Source organism: Spinacia oleracea, chromosome 5, assembly GCF_020520425.1.
Source record: "Spinacia oleracea cultivar Varoflay chromosome 5, BTI_SOV_V1, whole genome shotgun sequence".
Taxonomy (NCBI): domain Eukaryota; kingdom Viridiplantae; phylum Streptophyta; class Magnoliopsida; order Caryophyllales; family Amaranthaceae; genus Spinacia; species Spinacia oleracea.
The window spans coordinates 6,005,845-6,025,063 of NC_079491.1; positions in this window are offsets into that span (position 1 = coordinate 6,005,845).

A 19,219-nucleotide genomic window follows, 5' to 3' on the forward strand; every position below is an offset into this window, starting at 1 on the left:
CTATTATAAATCATGTATCATCAGTCACAGACTCACATATCAGCTAGTCTAACTATACACGTGCTTTAGAATAGCAAAACGTACTGAAAAGATCGAGAATCTCAATTCCCAAGTACAAACAAATGGTGAGACTCTATTTGTAACCTCCAAGTCGCTCGGTGAGTTATATTAATGTTAGATCAATATATTGTAAAGCTGGTTTGAGCTTAAAGTAATTAATATAATAACCTCATTTATACTCCACTTAAAATTAAAATTAAAACATTGGTCAATTAGTTTTCTGTTGCGGTGGACCAGCTGCTGCCTGCTGGGAAGTGATAAATCCAAGTAAATTTTTACTTCTTCCAAGGATATCCACATTTTTTTAAAGTTGATTTCCTTGGATGAAGTAAAATTCTTCCTTGGATTTATCATTTCCCCTGCCTGCTAGGTGTATATATTAAGATGTTTAATTATTTATCTCTCTTCTTAATTAGTTCTTACTCTTAATTATCACTACTAGTTTGACTACTTGTCAATATAGAAACAATACATTAGTACTTGTTTTCTCTCCTTGTGCTTAATTATGTGCCTTCTAAAGTACTTCTATCAATTGTACTTCTCCAAATGGTGTTCATTGGATAATTGAATTACTACTAAATTAATATAATGATCGATCATTTTTGTTGTCTTAGGAACTTAATTAAGGTATGTGTAAATAAGTGATGGTGGAAAAATAAGTTTTGTATATATACTCATTGCTTCCTGTATGATATATTTCAGATAATATGAAATGACTCTTAATACGAATTGAAGCTTAGGTGTAGTAGGAGAGAGATTAAAAACCATCAAAATAAGAGTATCCCCTTATTGATGTTCTAAATTATCGTAATATATAGTCTATAGAACAATTTACTATATATACTAAAGATGCATCCAACAATCCAACATTCATACTGTTGAAACTCAATGTTACCCACATGTGATCGTGTTGCCCCACATTAAAAAAAGCTAGAAGAGAGAAAATATCAACTTATAAGCTCTTACTAAATATTGTCAATTAATTTTAACGTACCTCTTTTGAACTATAAGTGGACGACATGGTCGTCTTGAACATTTTGGAGGCCTTTTGCTAAACATAAAAATAAAAATTTGTACATATTAATCATAAATATAATTCATAATATCTAAGACAATATGTATGCATCACAAGCCCGTCGCCTAGATTATCCACCACATGAATGCATTATACCCTGATTTTTTAAAAGTCACAAAAAAAAAATACTTCGTACAACATACTAACTAAATGTTATCTAAAATATTTTGTGCGTCTTACAAGCCAGTCTATAGTCTAGATTATCCAACTTTTAATGGTATAAAAATATACAAAATGAATTTTGTACAAGTAAATGTAGAAAAAACAATTCAATCTAGATAAACTACATAGTGCTCCGTAATAAGAAGTACAGTTGTACTGCGTACGAATTATATAAATTGGAAGGATATAAAAAGTTTAAAACATACTCCCTCCGTCTCGGAATACTCGACCCGGTTTGACCGGCACAGAGTTTAAGGGACTTGAATTGACTTATTTAATTTAATAGGTAGTAGTTGATAGTGGGGTATTAGTTTAATGTAATTAGTGGGAAATGTGTGAAGGGTGGGGTTGGGGGAGAGTAGGAGTTGAATTTTTAATTATTTTTTGTATGGAGTAGGGGGTAGGTGGGTTAATAGGGGTGGAGTGAGAAATAATATAATATTGTTAGAATATTTCCATTTTTAGAAACAGGTCAAGTATTAAGGGACGGCCCGATAAGGAAAACAGGTCAAGTAAAATTGATGTTGGCATTGGCAATACGAACCCAGCCAGGATCTTGATGCACACTTTTATCGCTATTAGTCTTACACGTATAACCACCTAAGCTATATTGATGTCGTTTGTTACGATTGCATAGAAAACTACAATAAGAAACGTAGTACTCCCTCCGTCCCGGAATACTCGACCCGGTTTGACCGGCACAGAGTTTAAGGAACTTGAATTGACTTATTTAATTTAATAGGTAGTAGTTGATAGTGGGGTATTATTTTAATGTAGTTAGTGGGAGGTGGGTTAAGAGATGGGGTTGGGGGAGAGTAGGGGTTGAATTTTTAATTATTTTTTGTATGGAGTAGGGGGTAGGTGGGTTAATAGGGGTGGAGTGAGAAATAATATAATACTAGATAAGGTCCCGTGCACGCACGGTTATTTAAAAATTATTAATTGACCATATTTTTTAACTGAAATATTTATCCCTTAAATCTATTGTGTAATTAATAAATCTCGAACATACTCATTTTATCATATAATATACACTTTTCGCTCTATTACGTATTATATATTTTATATATTTAATATGATGATTTGACCAAATTAAATATTTGATATGCTTAATATGAACAAAATATTGAGTAATTTTTTATTATTATTATTGATATGACTATCTGACTAAATATTAAATATTAATTACCAAAGTTGTCTAACAATGTTATATTTAATAATTCTATAATTTTTTCTATTTATAAACATTTATAAAAAAGGAGAGAAAATAAAAGTATAATAAAAATATTTCTTTTTTAGGAAAGGGTTTTTGGCGGGGAAAAATGGCACCAGGAATTGACACGTGTTATTCCTGGTGTCTCTTTTAGTATATAGTAATAGATTGTTAGAATATTTTCATTTTTAAAAACAGGTCGAGTATTAAGGGACGGCCCGATAAAGAAAACGGGTCAAGTATTCCGAAACGGAGGGAGTACAATTTAAGGTTCTGGGGCCCCAAAAAGTCGGTAACCCTGTGTTGTTGGGCTGGTTGCTCAGCCCAATAGCCGGCCATGGTGGACGTACCGAACTCTCCTTCTCCTAATTAAATTGTCCATTTCCATTTAATTCTTTAGTTTAACGCCTACTTGCATGGTGGAAACTTTTGCATGAGATTTTATTGCCGATTTATTTGACGACAGTCACCATTTCAGGCAATCAACATCATACATGCACGCTAACTTGAGATTATTCTCTAATACTATACGTCAAACTAAGGATTTCATTCTCACAAAAAAATTGCGATTTTCAATGTCTATATATTTACATAAAAATATCAATTATCAAATAAATAATTACACTTATACAAAGTAATGCATGGAACTAAATGTATATATGTATGAATAGTCTAAATCTTAACTTGCGTGTATAATTATACTTTTTTTTTTACGGGAATTACGCATACTAAACTTAATTTTACGTAAATGTACAACAATAAAAACGAAACCGAGTATTATTTTACGCATACTAAACTTAATTTTACATAAATGTACAACAATAAAAACAAAACCGAGTATTATTAGAAATAAAGGGATTTTTCTCATGTTTTGGCAGTTGTGGTAAATACACAAATAACAAAATGATTGGAGAATAAAAACAGGAGAAATACTGTATTCTCGACTAGAAAGAAGATATAATCAATATAAAATATAATGGTTCAAGGTAACCGACAGATACACGTATGTATGATAGGATTGAACATTAATTCATTTCCAAATTTAATTATTAGCAAATTATCTTTGGACTCAAATTACACTGCCAGCTGACACTTTCTAGATAGGCAAACGCCAAAATGGACAAATCAGAATATATTAAATTGTTTTTATGGCCCCTATCGCATTATTTTCCGTCCCTGTTTATTCTTTACATTTAATATTATGTACGTGAACAATAATAATAATAATAGTAATAATAAAGGATTTAATTTTTTTTTTTTAGTTAAATAAAAAATTATGGTTTCCAATTTTATTAAATTTTGGGCACAATTTTTTTAGAATATTTGAAAGGAAATATTTCATATATAAAGAATAAAAGATGGACGCCTAAAATATAATACGTAAAGAATAAAAATGGATGGAGAAATACTTTATTGTTTTTAAAAGAAATTTGGAATTTTAGTAGGGTGTATTTGAGGTTGTAACCATTTTTTTTTTTTGATTGAATGAGTTAAGGCTTTGTTCACCTTTTTCACTTATTTTCGAAAAAAAAATTATGATAAATTCAGTTAAGTTCAGATAATATAAGTTCAAGAAAAATAAGGTTTGACCAAGTATAATTTATAATTAAAATAAATTTTGATAAATACTAATAAGTCCAATTAAATTCTAAAAAATAAATGAAAATGAGGTGACTATAACACACCCGGCCTAAGTGTTACTTTAAATCAATATGTTTAATTAATTAAATATATCAAGAAAATAAGGGTGAATAGAACGCACCCTACATGATACCCTAAGATTGTAGCGTTGTGCCATTTTACTATCAGCTCGAGGTTAGACAAACCCTAGCCTACTTATTACGTACAATGTTGAAAATTTTAAGAGTCGGAGTAATTAAGTCCCTTTTATTAATATCATCAGCATACACCCTAAAATTTCATTACAAGTATACCCTCTTAAGTCTTACCTTGTGATCAATATTCAGGATGTGTCATATTGTCGTGTCGTGTCGTGTCGTGTCGTGTCAGATCGATCTTTATAAATGGTTGTATACATATACTATCTGATCGAAATATATGGTTCAAGAGCACGTTTATAATAAGGATGAATATGATCATGTTTTTTATACTTTATTTCAATTCTATTTAGTTTAGTTGTTCACTTCAACTCAATCAAATAAAACTCAGAAAAACATAACCGTCTCTATTTTAGTCTTTTAGAGCATTGCAAATGAAAAAAGTCTTAAATAATGAGATTCCTCTAAAAATAAACACAGTAATGTGTATGTCCTCAACATTTAATAATCGCAAAGACAGCTTCGCTAACTGATATTGCAATACATACTGACTCAGCTATCTTGGTCTCTTATTTACAAGGACAAGTTAAGCCTGATATCCGTCTTACTTGGACAGTGAAGGCCATTCTCGAAATAGGTACAGGTTTCAGAAGTTGCATGATTATCAAGGTGGAACGGGATGATGTAAAACTTGCTCATGATCTGGCTAAACGGGCTGCGAAGGAAGGACGGTAATTCGTTTCATCATTTGGTGGTAGGCCAAATGGTTAATTAGCTTGTTGTTTTTGTTTTGCTTTTACTCCTGTATCTTTATCCTATGTCAAAAAAAAAAAAAAAAAAACATTTAATAATTTTTTTGACATTTAATAATCTGATCACACGCACGGTTGGCTGTGGATCCCAGTCAATTAAGACCAATAATACAAGCTACGGAGTAATATATATATAGTCTACTCACATTATATTGTAGGTCAGTCTCATTCACAAGTCACAACCCACAAGGCCATCTCCTTGAATGGTACGTACTTAATTGGCACACGTCAATTTCGACAAAATGTAGCCCGTCTATAATGCCCGAGTATTTACTACTCCTTGCTGCCTCTTGTCTGTGTCATTCGACAAAATCTTGTAGTGATTTTGGCGCATCATATATATATAATTCCTCCGTTCCGGAAATATCACATCATGGTTGACTTTTGCTCCTTTAATCATTATTTTGACTTTTAATATCTCAAATCGTGTGCAAGTAATATTTATAAAAAAATAATATTTAGAAAATATATATCGATACGAATCTAATATGACATGACTAAAATTTCCTTACATACGAATCACAAAAAATGGCCAAAGTCGTAGTGTGAATAGTATAAAAAAATAAATGGTGCGATATTTCCGGAACGGTGGAAGTATTACTTTATATTTTCGCATGGTATTAAGAATTTGGCACATCAAATAGATATAGATCTCCATAGTTTAAGTGTATTGTTATTCGATGTCCGCAAACGCTTAAAACGTCCGCATCTTTAATATGAAAAGACATTTTTGCCCTTGTAAAATTTTCTCCGATAATAATAATAAAATAATAATAATAACAACAATAATAATAATAACAATAACAGTAGTAATAATAATAATAACAATAATAATTAGAAATTTTTTTAAAAAAAATATTAGAATAAAAAAAATAAAAAAAATCACGGGCCGCCGATGGTGTGCCACCCAGAATTGACGGCCGCCACCATGGTTGGGCCGCAAAAGATCTGCGCGCGGCCCAACCATGGTGGCGGCTGCCAATTCTGGGTGGCATACCATGGTTCTGGGTCGCCAATCCCGAGCGGCCCGTGATTTTTTTAATTTTTTTACCCAAAAATATAATCAAACAATTTCGGTTATTTTATTTAAAAGGGTAAAATTGTCCTTCTACCATAAAATACGGGCGTTTTTAGTGAACAAGGACGTCGAATAAAAACCCACTATTGTAGACACCTACTTTTGTCCCCATTCCCGAAAGGGAAAGGTTCGATGATGAAAGCATAAATCTCCACTTGACAACGCATCCCTATAAAATAAACGAATCTCAATTCCCCTTTTCATTTCACCCGAAACCTGCTATTTATGGAAACCTGCTAAAAATAGTAACTGCCGTAAAAGGTAGCTTATAAAAGTGGCAAATCATAAAAGATAGAAACCTGTCAGAATTAGGTGTTGCACTCCAACATAAATCCTAAAAGAGATAGAAATTGTGAAAGGAATTCTATTCCTATCGCAGTTCGATAAAAGAGTTAACGTATTAATTAAACTCATAACGAACCTAGAGTTCGTAAAGGGCCCAGACGCATTCCGTCGTAAATTGATACGCACCGAATAACTCGGATTAAGTCTCTTAATGAACTCCGTACTCTAGAGTCCAATCTGACAAAGAATTCTGCCAGACCCTATTTTCAACGCCCAGCCCTGGGCGCCGAAAATTCCAGAGCTGGGCGCCGAAAATACCTGGGACGGATTCTAATCCTAATCCGTTTCGTATTCAAATTCCTGAAAAACTATCTTTCTACGCCACTCTTTCCTATAAATAGACCCCTAAAACCAACGTGAAGGGGACACACAACAACACATAATTATATTCTGAGTATTGACTCTAAACCCCTTAGCCTAAGCCTCTCGCTGCGAAATTGTTCACGCGTTCTGTCGCAATCGATCCATAAACCGAACAGAACGTATCCTGTCCCATAGTTGAGATTCGTTAAATAAAAAGGAGAAATAGCAAAGTCAAAGTGGTTAGTTTTCTGAGAACCGTGACGCACCTCTCAAGGGTGCGTCGTAATGTGTCCCTTTTCGATGATTTAACTGCTTTCCTCGCCCTTTTTATGAACTGTTAAACTAACTAAATCTGATTGTTCTATCACGCCTAACAAATATAATATTTTTGGGAAATCGGATTATCATGCTAGGTCCCTTAATGCTATTTAAATCAGATAATCACGATCGAATTAGTATTATGTGTTGCATATTGCTAAAATCAACTCAGATTAGTTTAATAGTTAACGCATGTCACTTCAATTATTTATGCTGAGCTAGTAAGGATATCCTGCCTCTGGAGTTATCGACGAGCGAAGTACTCCTCTCGGTAGTTACAGTCCCCCGAACCCTCAATCTCTACCTTGCGGGTGTATGTTGAGAGATCCCCACACCAGGGATCACAAGGGAACCTACGACCGTCGTGGTCAAACATAATTGCACTCCCTTTATGTCACGATAACCGGGTTTTGTCAGTTTTTCTCATTGTCGTTAAAGACTGAATGACGACTCCTATATTACTAGTCAATTGAGTGTTTACTCACAGGAAATCTAATTACACTTGATTGAATAAAAAGAATCGTCACATCCACGAGGGACAAGGTCACGCATTAGCCTCGTGCTTTTTCGACCCCCTCACACCTATTTTAACCGTATCGATTTTTTTTGATGATAGATTACAGTAATTTTTATTCGTACCCCATCTCAAATCCTGGATCCGCCAGTGTGTCGAAGTATTAGAAAATACAACTCATCAAAGGTACTTTTTTCAAAATTATCGTGTGATTTTTTTTTTTTTTTTTTTTTTGATGAGTGTCTTTTTTTTTTCTTTGACATTGGAGTTTTTGATGAGTTACGTTGGAGTATTGTTCACTTGTTTTTTACATCAACTTTGTTGTTTTCCGCTAAGAATGATGGTATTTGGTGGTCATATAAGTCTGGTGAAGAGACTTCTACTAACGTACAAGAAGATCAAATCCTCATGGAGATGTATTTCTGCTGGAGAAAGACTCGTATTTGGGGTCACGTCCAATTCGAGTATTTATATTTGATTTTGGTTTTGCTCAAAAAAAATCAATGAGGGATTTGAGTTTGGTTTTACTCCGAAAAATCCCAACATGACAGGTTCAAAACGAATGGCGATTCAGGCCCCTCACATTGAAAAAAAATTGCAAGCTCGACTGATGATTGATGGTTTCGGAAAGATTAAGGCTTTGTTATATTCGACTTATTTCGTTTGAACTTATATTATCTGAACTTAACTGAACCTATTTATCTGAAGAAAACTAATTTGTCCGAAATAAATTTACTTGTGTGTGGAAATGTGTGGAAAAAAAATATATTTTTTCCTCAAAAAAAAAAAATCTAAAAAAACTTATTTTTTTTGTACTTACATTGTTTGAATTTAACTGAACTGATCTTAACTAATTTTGTTTGAAATAAATCAAAATAAGTCGAACATAATAGAGTCCGAAGCTCTGCTTTGTTTACCTTATTTTCACTTATTTCAGAAAAATTAGGTTCAGGTAAGTTCAGATACGATATTGATGATTATTCTAGTTGATAGCATATCATATGTAATTGAGTTATGTTGTATCTAGCCATATGATGCGAGTACGGGATGTAAGTTATATATAGTGTGTGGTTCAAAGTCATGCATTGATATATACTTCGTATTTGACAAATGTATCCGTCTAAGTGGTTACTCCGCCTACCACTAATTAGTTTTAAGATGAAACTCTTTAGACTTATATATGGGTAAACTCTTCTCTAACTTGGGCTCAACTTAACCCAATAAAATTTATCAAAAAATGACAATGATATAGAATGTCTATAACTTACGTTTGTTCAATACCAAAGTAAATAGGCCATTTTGAAACTTTTTTCGAAGGTCGCAACATGCGACCTTTAAGCCGTGTCACAGTGGTGACATGGCACGCCTATGTGTCATAAATGTATTTGGAAACTAAAATATTTAGATTATATAACCTATTATACATGTCATAAAAAAGATAGGAAAATCTTAATATTCTAATTTACAAATTGAATAATATAATTTTTTATTTCAGAAAAATAATTCTAATTTGTATAGGATATTAGGAAAAAAAATACTTTTAATTATTTATATGATATAGGAAATTAAAATAAAGAAATAAATTTACTAATTTATACTTAGAAAATAAAAAATGCAGTACATTAGAAAATAAAAAATTAGGAAAAGAAATTCGTCTTTATTTGTTTATTGGGTTTATATGGCACTTGAAGTGTTGTTCTTCCTCTCCGAAATTACTTATCTAATGAGATGATGATGCATGACTGTGCGCCTGTAGGCCGATGAACTGCGTGTAAACCTAATTAAAACTAACCTAATCATTAAAATTAAAACAATATTTTAAAGTAATGTGTAATTATAAATATTTATTTACATAAAATAATTTATTTATTTTTTTGGGTGAAAGAAGATCGAGGGGCAGACCCCTAAGTAAAAGAAAACACAAGTCAAAGGAACCCAAAACAAACGAAAAACTACAGACTACCAAAACAAAACGAAGGGAAATATTTCTTGATAGAGTCAGTAGTTTTAGTTCCTTGCTACTCCGTATTTACATAAAATATATTACTTCGTATTTTATTATAAATTGACGTATTTTTTAAATTGCACAAAAATATATTATTAGATTTAATTTTAATTTTTTAATTTGTAATTTATAAGATAAAAGAAAATATATATTTACTATGAATATAATAAATATTTGTTTCCTTCTTTGTATCGACTGCCTTATTTATATATTTTCATAGTAAAAATATTGAATTGATAGTAAAAATAAATTGATGACGTGTAGCCTACATGGTGCTTATTTGTACCAATGAAATGCCGACACGTAAGATTGCGACAACATTTTGTTGTCACAATTTACGACCTATATCATCGTCCTTTTCTAATATCATATTTGGGTGAGCATGATTCTTGTGGTTCATTGCTGTATAGTGTATTGCATTATTAGACGGAAATTATACTATACGTGGAAAATTCTTTGTTTCACAAAATTTTCAATAGTTCAAAACATTTTATTTTGTTTTTCTTTAGTCTTCCATTATTTATTGCGGCAATCCAATATTCTTTTATACATCAAAGATAATTTGAAAAGAACAAAAAAGTTGAGATATTGTTTCTTAGGAATTAAGTTGGTCATAATAAAGCCATAACACGTAACCATAGTGATATCAAAGTTTACCATTTAGGTTTTGTTCTGATCGACTTATTTATACTTGTTTGAGATAAAATAAATTCAGATAAGTTCAGTTAAGTTCAGATTAGCTCGGATAATATAAGTTCACCAAAAATAAGTTTTTTCAACCCAAATTCTTATATGAGACTGTCCTCACCATCAACTGATGGTGAGACCAGTTCACACTTGCGAATTTAGGTATGTTATTTCTATAGTTTAGACATGTTACTTTTTTTTATAATTTTAGAGGAGGTACTTTTTTTAGTTTAGGTATAATGTTACTTTTTTTGTACGGAGTAGTTTTAGGGGAGATACCTTCTTAGTTTAGGTATGTTACTTCTATAGTTTAGACATGTTACTTTTTTTTTATATAATTTTAGAGGAAGTACTTTTTTTAGTTTAGGTATGTTACTTCTATAGTTTATACATGTTACTTTTTTTATACGGAGTAGTTTAGGTATGGTACTTCTATAGTTTAGACATGTTACTTTTTTTTTTTAATAATTTTAGAGGAGGTATTTTTTTTAGTTTAGGTATGTTACTTCTGTAGTTTAGACATGTTACTTTTTTTAAAAAAAATTTAGAGGAGGTACTTTTTTTAGTTTAGGTATGTTACTTCTATAGTTTAGACATGTTACTTTTTTTTATACGGAATAGTTTTAGAGGAGGTACATTTTTAGTTTAGGTATGTTACTTCTATAGTTTAGACATGTTACTTTTTTTTTTTATATATAATTTTAGAGGAGGTACTTTTTTAGTTTAGGTATGTTACTTCTATAGTTTAGATCTGTTACTTTTTTTTTATAGTTTTATGGGAGGTACGCTATTGATTTCGCGCTCGTCACACCATCAACACGTCACACCATCAAGTTGATGGTGTGACTGGTCTCACAGGAGACGCGCTGTTTTTTCAAACTTTTTCACACATAAATAAGTTTTTATCTGACAAAATAAGTTTTTTTCAGATAAAATAAATTCAGGTAATTAAGTTCAGATATTCAGATAAGTTAAGTTAAATTCAGATAATATGTTCAGTCAAAATAAATTCAATAGAACGGAGCTTTAAACAAGCTAATATGAGTAATATCTGGGAAATTCATGTGCTCAAAAAGCAGCAAGGAGAGGCATTTATCACTAATATCACGTACTATAAAATGAAGGGAACCTACTTGAGGAAAGAGATAAGGAAAATTCCTCAAATAAGTTCCATGATATTTTACCATACCTACAGGAGTATGGGATGGAGGAGCAATACATGAAAATTTAAAGAAATAGGTTATCTAGAGTATTTTACACTACAAGAAATTGTACCATTAACGACGGAAAATCCCGTCGATAAAGGTTAATAATCGTTGATTAATGACGGGATTTTATGTCGCGAATCCGTCATTAAAGGGGGTCGTCATTAATGAAAAATCTCGTCGTTAACCCGCCGTAAAAGATATTTGTGAAGGTTGTTCACGTCTTTATTTGGTTGTTAGCCTCGTCACAAAAGGCATTTTGAGTATAATCGAGGTTGTTTGCGACGGGATTTTTGACCCGTCGTAATTAGATTGTTATTAAAGATACAAATTCTGGTTAGTTGATTACCCATGTTTTAATAGTTAGTACAATGTTGCGGTCCTTTACAAAAAAAGTGTAGATCAACCAACGAAATGTCTTCTTTTTCAATCGATGATGATAAATTGACAATGGAATTGAAAGTGAAAAAGGTTTTCGAAAATCGACTTTTTATTTTATTTTTAGGGTCTTTTTATCATTCTTTTCAAGTCATTCTTTTCTATGCCTCCCCCTTTGAAAAGAATGATTTGATTTTTTGATTATTTGCCTTGTTTTCCTGTCTCTATACTTAAAACGTGGATCAAATTTAAGTCTAAGAATTTTTATCCTCTTCACTTTATTTTATGGCTATAATTAATTTTGGGTCGTTTTACAAAATTGAGTAAAAATTGAAATATGTCTTGACGTCGTCACGTGTTTACTAATTTAATTATAACGGAACTTCGTTCGAATTTGGGTCATAATCCGGAGATAAGCTAATTTTTTCGGTTTTTGTCTATACTAACTTAAACGTGACGAAACTTTCATTGTTCTTTTTCACTTATTCTTATTACTGAGTAAAAATCAAGAATCATTGGTCCATAAAATTTTGAAAGGTAGGCTTTACTTAGGAAGCAAAGAGTATCATAGGGTCCTTTTTTTCTTTGGATAAATAAGGTGAATGTTTTATCTAGGCATCTACACATGTCAGCCCGATTTGGATAAAAGGACAAGGACCTTTTAAAGAAGGTTAAAACTTAGACGAGGAGGTAAGGAAATTCATATTCTGCGAGTCGCTAGCTAGAGAAGGAATTAAGAATCAGAGGTACGTACATGAGGTACATCACCTTTATTCTATGTTTGGGTGCCCAATTGGCTCCCAATTGGCTCCCAATTGACCAAAAGGCTACAACAACAACATATAAGGTCATTCACCCATCAAAGGCTATTCAGCCAAACATAAGGCTCAAGACCCGGCCATCAACTAATAAATGACCTATTGGGGCAATTATTACACAAACAGTATAAATAAGCCACCAAGGCTCACACATCCAGGTACGTCCAATTTATTGCCTTAAAACTACTCTCTAGAGAACTCTCTCTAGAATCCGAGCATTGTTCTTACTTAGGCATCGGAGGGGCTTTCCTCGGATCACCCTCGATGCCAGTTACATTGTTCATTGTGCAGGTAAATTCGGACACAACTCATTCATGCAAGCGAGATCTTCCACACCAACGAATAGGGCCTTCATCCGAAGCCCATTGTTTCAACACAGGAACATTCTATAAGTCAACTCTTGAACAGTTTGTTGTCCACGTAAAACACTTAAACACCTATACTTTTATGTACTCTAAACTAATTTTATAGATGTGCCCTAAAATTTAAAACACACACCGCGTGCATATAGATCTAGTAATTTGTGATCGTAAGACGTAAACCTTTCGTCATGCTCAACGTTGCTTGATAGGACTAGGGAGTAATCTGTATTATAGAGTTAAGACCAAGTTGTACAAAAAAAAATCCTCGAAAGATACGTACGTGTGTACCTTTCCCTTTAATATCTTTAGTAAAAATTGTTGCCGACGGTGAAAATGATTTTTAACTCATGCCGACGGTAACTTTTTGCTTTAGGCTAACAATGATTAATTATCATTTGTTAAAGATATTAGTATATTTAATTTCTGATTCTAGAAAGTTAATAACCTTTAAATTGTGGTTCTCTTCTACCAGACGACTATTCTAGTTGGCTTATCTTGTCACATATAATTACAGTACTTAACTTCAAAGAGGGATAATTAGCATAAATTTCAACCCTTTACTTTAAAATGATTAATAATTTCTATTAGAGTTCCTATTTAGGGTCCCTTTCTCATGAAAATTTATGATTTAATTAGCCAATAGCCCAATATGATTTGATTTTTATAAGTCAAAAAATGCAATTAGGGTGCCTTGAGAAAGATAAACCTTCCTTGTCTAATCACATTATGTTAAGTCAGTCCTATCAACACCTTCATTTTCCTAGCTTGATGTTAAGTGGTTCTAACTTCTTAGGGCCGAGTCCCAAGGGGAAAAAATTAGGTTAAGCTTTGTGCCGTGCACCCAATGATATTTTAATATTTTTCATGGTATTTTTTATATTTTCTTCTCAAATGATATGCATATATAAGGGAAAAATGTGAGAATGAGGGTGTACGGTGCATCTGTGTTTGTATCTTAAATGTGTTGCCTTTGATATTGCCCGGGTTTTTCTTTTTCAAACGGCATCACTTTTCATAGCCGACTGTTTTTAAGTTCATCACCTTGTTTTGAAAACTTTATACCGCTTTTTACCGTCTATCTTCCATTTTATCTTCTTAGAATTGGGCAAGTATCGGATTGTATAAACCACAAACCCTTTTTTTTATGGCGTGTTGTGCCAGATCTTGCCTTACGGACAACCTTTTTTACTGAGATTTTTTTTAATTGGTTAAAAATAAGCAAGTCGGCGTGCGGGCCAACAATTCGTGCCTGTGCCAAATGTTTATAATGATGTACGTACACAACTCATGGTCCATCAGCATGTCTCTCATGTTGTGTCAAGCTAATTTCGCGTCGGACTCAGACAACCGAGTAGTGACAGACCCATACCCAATTCTACATGTTAGCTACACTCGATTATACTCAAATTCAATTTTCGTTCTCTGTCATGGTAACTATAAAGTACACAAGAATAAATAATTCACCCACCATAAATTTCTTACTACGTACAATACAAAATGCATTAGTTGCCTTGCATTTTATTTGGTTGGAAGTTTTATATGTTCAAAGTAAACCACAAAAATGAGAATTAAAAAATGAGGATGTTTTCTCCCGCGTGGAAAGAATATACACCAAGTGTTGTATCACTTTATACATTTGGGGGTTGATGGTACTACTTCTTTGAGAAAGTGAAAGAGAGGTCTTGGTGTACACTCGTGCACGTAGGTCGAGTTTGGGTCAGGATTCCGGGATCTTGGGGAATGCAATGCATGGGTGGGTTGTGGGCCCATATACATGTTTGGTACAAATCCTTTTTGATCTTCGTTTTGGGGAATCTTATAGCTGCTACGGTATTGATTAATGTGGCTGTTGGGAATTGATTAAGTCTTAACGATCACCCGTTATTCTCTCCTTGTATCTCCTCTTTTGTCTGCTGCAATTCTCAACCCTTATTGGGAAAATATTCTGACCTCCAATCGGTCCTTGTGAGTGCGCACAAGTCTTGATATTGTGTTAACCCCGAAGGGCAATAGTAAGTGTTCTACTACATTGGATAGCGTGAAATTGTCTTTTAGAACAGTGGTTTTTTCATGATGCGATAATCGTTACGTTCATTAATCACAACTTCGAGATAAGTATTTGTTCTAATAATTTCGTAACATATTAACTCAACTTAATTTGTTTTTTTAGGGAGTGATATGACACCATTATCAAATCTACTACGTAATTAACATCTTTAAGTACACAAATTATTTTTGGTCCACAAGTCACATGCAAAATTGATATATAATTTGAATCTAATTATGTAGGATAAAAACAAATCATGACGACACAACCTTTGCAGTTAAATCAGATCAAATCGGTTTTAAATGGAGGCATGTCAATTTGTAAAATTATAATTGATTTAAGTTTTTAAAAGTAGAGTTTTCTAGAGGCAACCAAAACAAGCAATCATCTCATACAACCCTACCATCTTCTAAAGACAAACGTCGTAACTAAAAGAATGAATACTCCATTGTTAAGAGTCTAGGGAATGGGTGAGTTGAAATTAAAACAACATAACTAATGACGCCCTAGCTAAATGTTTAATCACTACATGAATTTGTATCTTTAATGACAACCTAATTACGCCGGGTCAAAAATCTTGTCGTAAAAGCCTTTTGCGACGGGGCTACCAACCAAACAAAGACGGGAACAACCGTCGCAAATGTCTTTTATGACAGATTAACGACGAGATTTTCCATTAACGACGGCACCCTTTTATGACGGGTTCACGACAGGAAATCCCGTCATTAATCAACAATTATTGGCCTTTAGCGACGAGATTTTCCGTTGTTAATGGTATAATTTCTTGTAGTGAATGTTTTATATGTAGAGATAACACCAATTGTACGTTAAAGCAAATATTGACATAAAAACTTAATTATCATCAAAATTTAAGCTATTCAAAGACATTAGGTTCAAAATAAATCATATACATTCTCATAATTTGTGAATTAAGAAGTATAAAGTACACCATCAATTTTTCCACGACTCACAAGTGTGTAAAAAATGTAAATATTAATAATGAATTGGTACGTGCTATGTATGTTTTAAGGGAATACATAGGGAAAGAGACAGAATGTATCACAAATATGCTTTGTCTCTTTCACAAATATGTATGTGTTAAATAATACTTCCTCCGTTCCGCTATAGATGCATCGTTTCTCTTTTGGATACTATTCATTAACTAACTTTGACAATTATTCTTTCACATTATGCAAAAACAAACATAGTCAAGTGAGATATTGTTAAATTCGTATCAATGTGAGGATTCCAAATATTAATTTTTTATAATTTTTACTTACACACAATTAGGGATATTAAGGTTTAAAGAAGCATGTTGGGATACGTGAAAAATGAAATGATGCATCTATTGCGAAACGGAGGAAGTATGTTATACGGAGTACGTAATAAGATTACAATTATAATGAAAACTACAAAAATTAGACTAGGGCGAGTTAATCTCTCCCCTTAGAAAAATATTAGCCCCCACTATATCATCGATAACATGCTAATTAATTTACCCCTAGTATTCCTTAATCTTTAGAATGAATTAAATAAAAATTAAAATAAAAGGAAAAATATTAAACGCTAATTAACATGCTTATATATCTCTTTAATTTACTTGTGCTAATTGTTAGTCTTTGATTAATTGTTCATAATATCACATTAATTAACAACCCAACTACAAGCACATTTAAGCCCAAATCACACTTGACCTATTGATATTTGATGTATAGGCTCATTCCAATTCAATCCAAAGTTCAATAGGTAATACAAATGCATCAAACTGATGATATTCCTTCTACCACGTATGTGGGACAAACTCTCACACATAACTTCACTAATAAACCGGTTGTATATCTAACATTATGTAATAGCTAAACCGGTTGTATTGTGCATGTTTTAGGGGGTGAGTATTTGTTTTGGTGTTAGTACTCGATTTACCATTTGGGCTAATCCGGATTCGTGGTGAGTTCTGGGTGGATAGATTTCAGTCCCCTCCCAATTGTTGTTGCGAGGAATCGGACCCGGATTCTCCCTACCAAGTTCAGCTCCAATCACCACTGAACCAACAAGCAATTGGTAGGGGTGAGTATGAATAGGCCGGATTGCCGGGTTGGTAACCTCAAAGTCAACTAAAAGATTTCAGGTTAAAGGGTAAATATAAGGGGAATGAATATAGAAACTAAAGAGTATGTTTTAGGAGTTTAGCACAAAACATATGTTAAAGGTAAATAGTAGTGGTTTATGAGAAGGAATATAATTAGTGTTTTTGTGTATGAATTGACGACACATCTCCATTCCCAACCGCCATATTGTTACCTCAAGTAAAGCAAGTTAGTAATTATGAGACATACTCTTGTTTTTTTCCTTTTAATAAAGAGTAATTATGAGACTAATTTAAAAACAAAACGACTATTAACTTCACATGGAGAGGAATTGACCCCTAATTTAACTTCATCAAGTAGTGATTAGTGAATTAGTGATGCATGTCAATTTTCACACCTCTTGTACTACTATTTTAGTATTACTACTAATCTACTATTTTTAGTTTTTACTACAAGGTCAGCCATAAATAAATAAGACCAAAGTAGACATCACTTAAAAGTTTTTTTAACTTTTATGTTTTATTTTTATACAATCCCACTTGCATGGACCCGGTCCACACTAAAATTAGCATGGACCAGGGTATTTTCGTAAATTAGTAGCAATGAATCAGTAGGGTTTCACGTGACCTAACCCACATCCTTCCCCTTCTTTCTCCACCTTCACAGCACACCACCCTTCCATTTTCTCTCTCCTCCCTTTTTCCATGGCTTCCAAAGAGGACCAACCTATCTCCAACGATGACAATTTCGACGATGATGACGATGACAGTGAGCCTCTCAATAGTGACGACGATGTTGTCGTTGATTCAATTATCCGGCGAAGATTCTACCATCGCCGGTGAAGTGCAGTGTGTCGGTGAAGCTTCATGTTTAAGTTGGTTACGGAAGTGATAAGCACACCTAAATGGATAAATCATTCACAATTATTGTTTCATCTACAATAAGCATCAGAATCTCAACTCCACTTTGTTTTGTCGCGGGTAAAAGAAATAATTTTGACTTAATTTGTTTATAGTCTATGACTGAAGTTGTTAATTAGATCTGCTAAAAGCTGCCTTTATAGGATAAACTACGCACAAAAATGTCAAGGCCTCTCCATAGAGGCGTATCTGGTGATTAAACATGGAGTAGTAAATATTTAAAATATATAGTTAGTATTATACATGATATAGTAAATCTTATTATTAATGATGATCATCCACTTGCAGAGTTACGAACATAGTTATTTTTGTAGTCATATAGTTATTTTCGTCATAATATAGTAAATGTTATTACTAATAATATATAGTAGAAAAAAATAACATAAAAATACACAGTAACTATTTAAAACATATAGTTACTATTATAATGATATAGTTACTCTTACTATTAATGATGTCCACTTGCAGAGTTGCAAACATAGTTATTGTTATAGTCATATAGTTACTGTCGTCATAATATAGTAACTGTTATTACTAATAATATAGAGTAGAAAAGAGAACATATAAAGAACATAATACTACACATAGTAACTATTTCAAACATATAGTTACTATTATATATGATATATTTACTATTACTATTATTGATGGTCATATAGTCACAGAGTTCCAGACATAGTTAGTGTTATAATCATTTAGTTACTGTCTTCGTAATATAGTGTAATACCCCGAATTTTTAAAACTCGATTAATTAGGCTTAATTATTTTTATTTAGCTTAAAATCGTTTTAAATCCTAAATTCGAACTTTATTTTTAAATTACGAAGTTTTATTTCTCTTGACATTCTAAGATTTGTTACACGATTTACTTTTCGGATTTTATAATATAATTTTTCTTTTTTATTTACGAGCTTAACGACCTTTTTAAATCTTAATTATTTTCGGATTTTTGATAATTTCGAAAAGTTCTTATTTTATTCGAAAACTAAATTTATTTTTCGTTAACGATATTTTTTTTAAAAGAGATTATTTCGAAACTTATTTTTAACCATT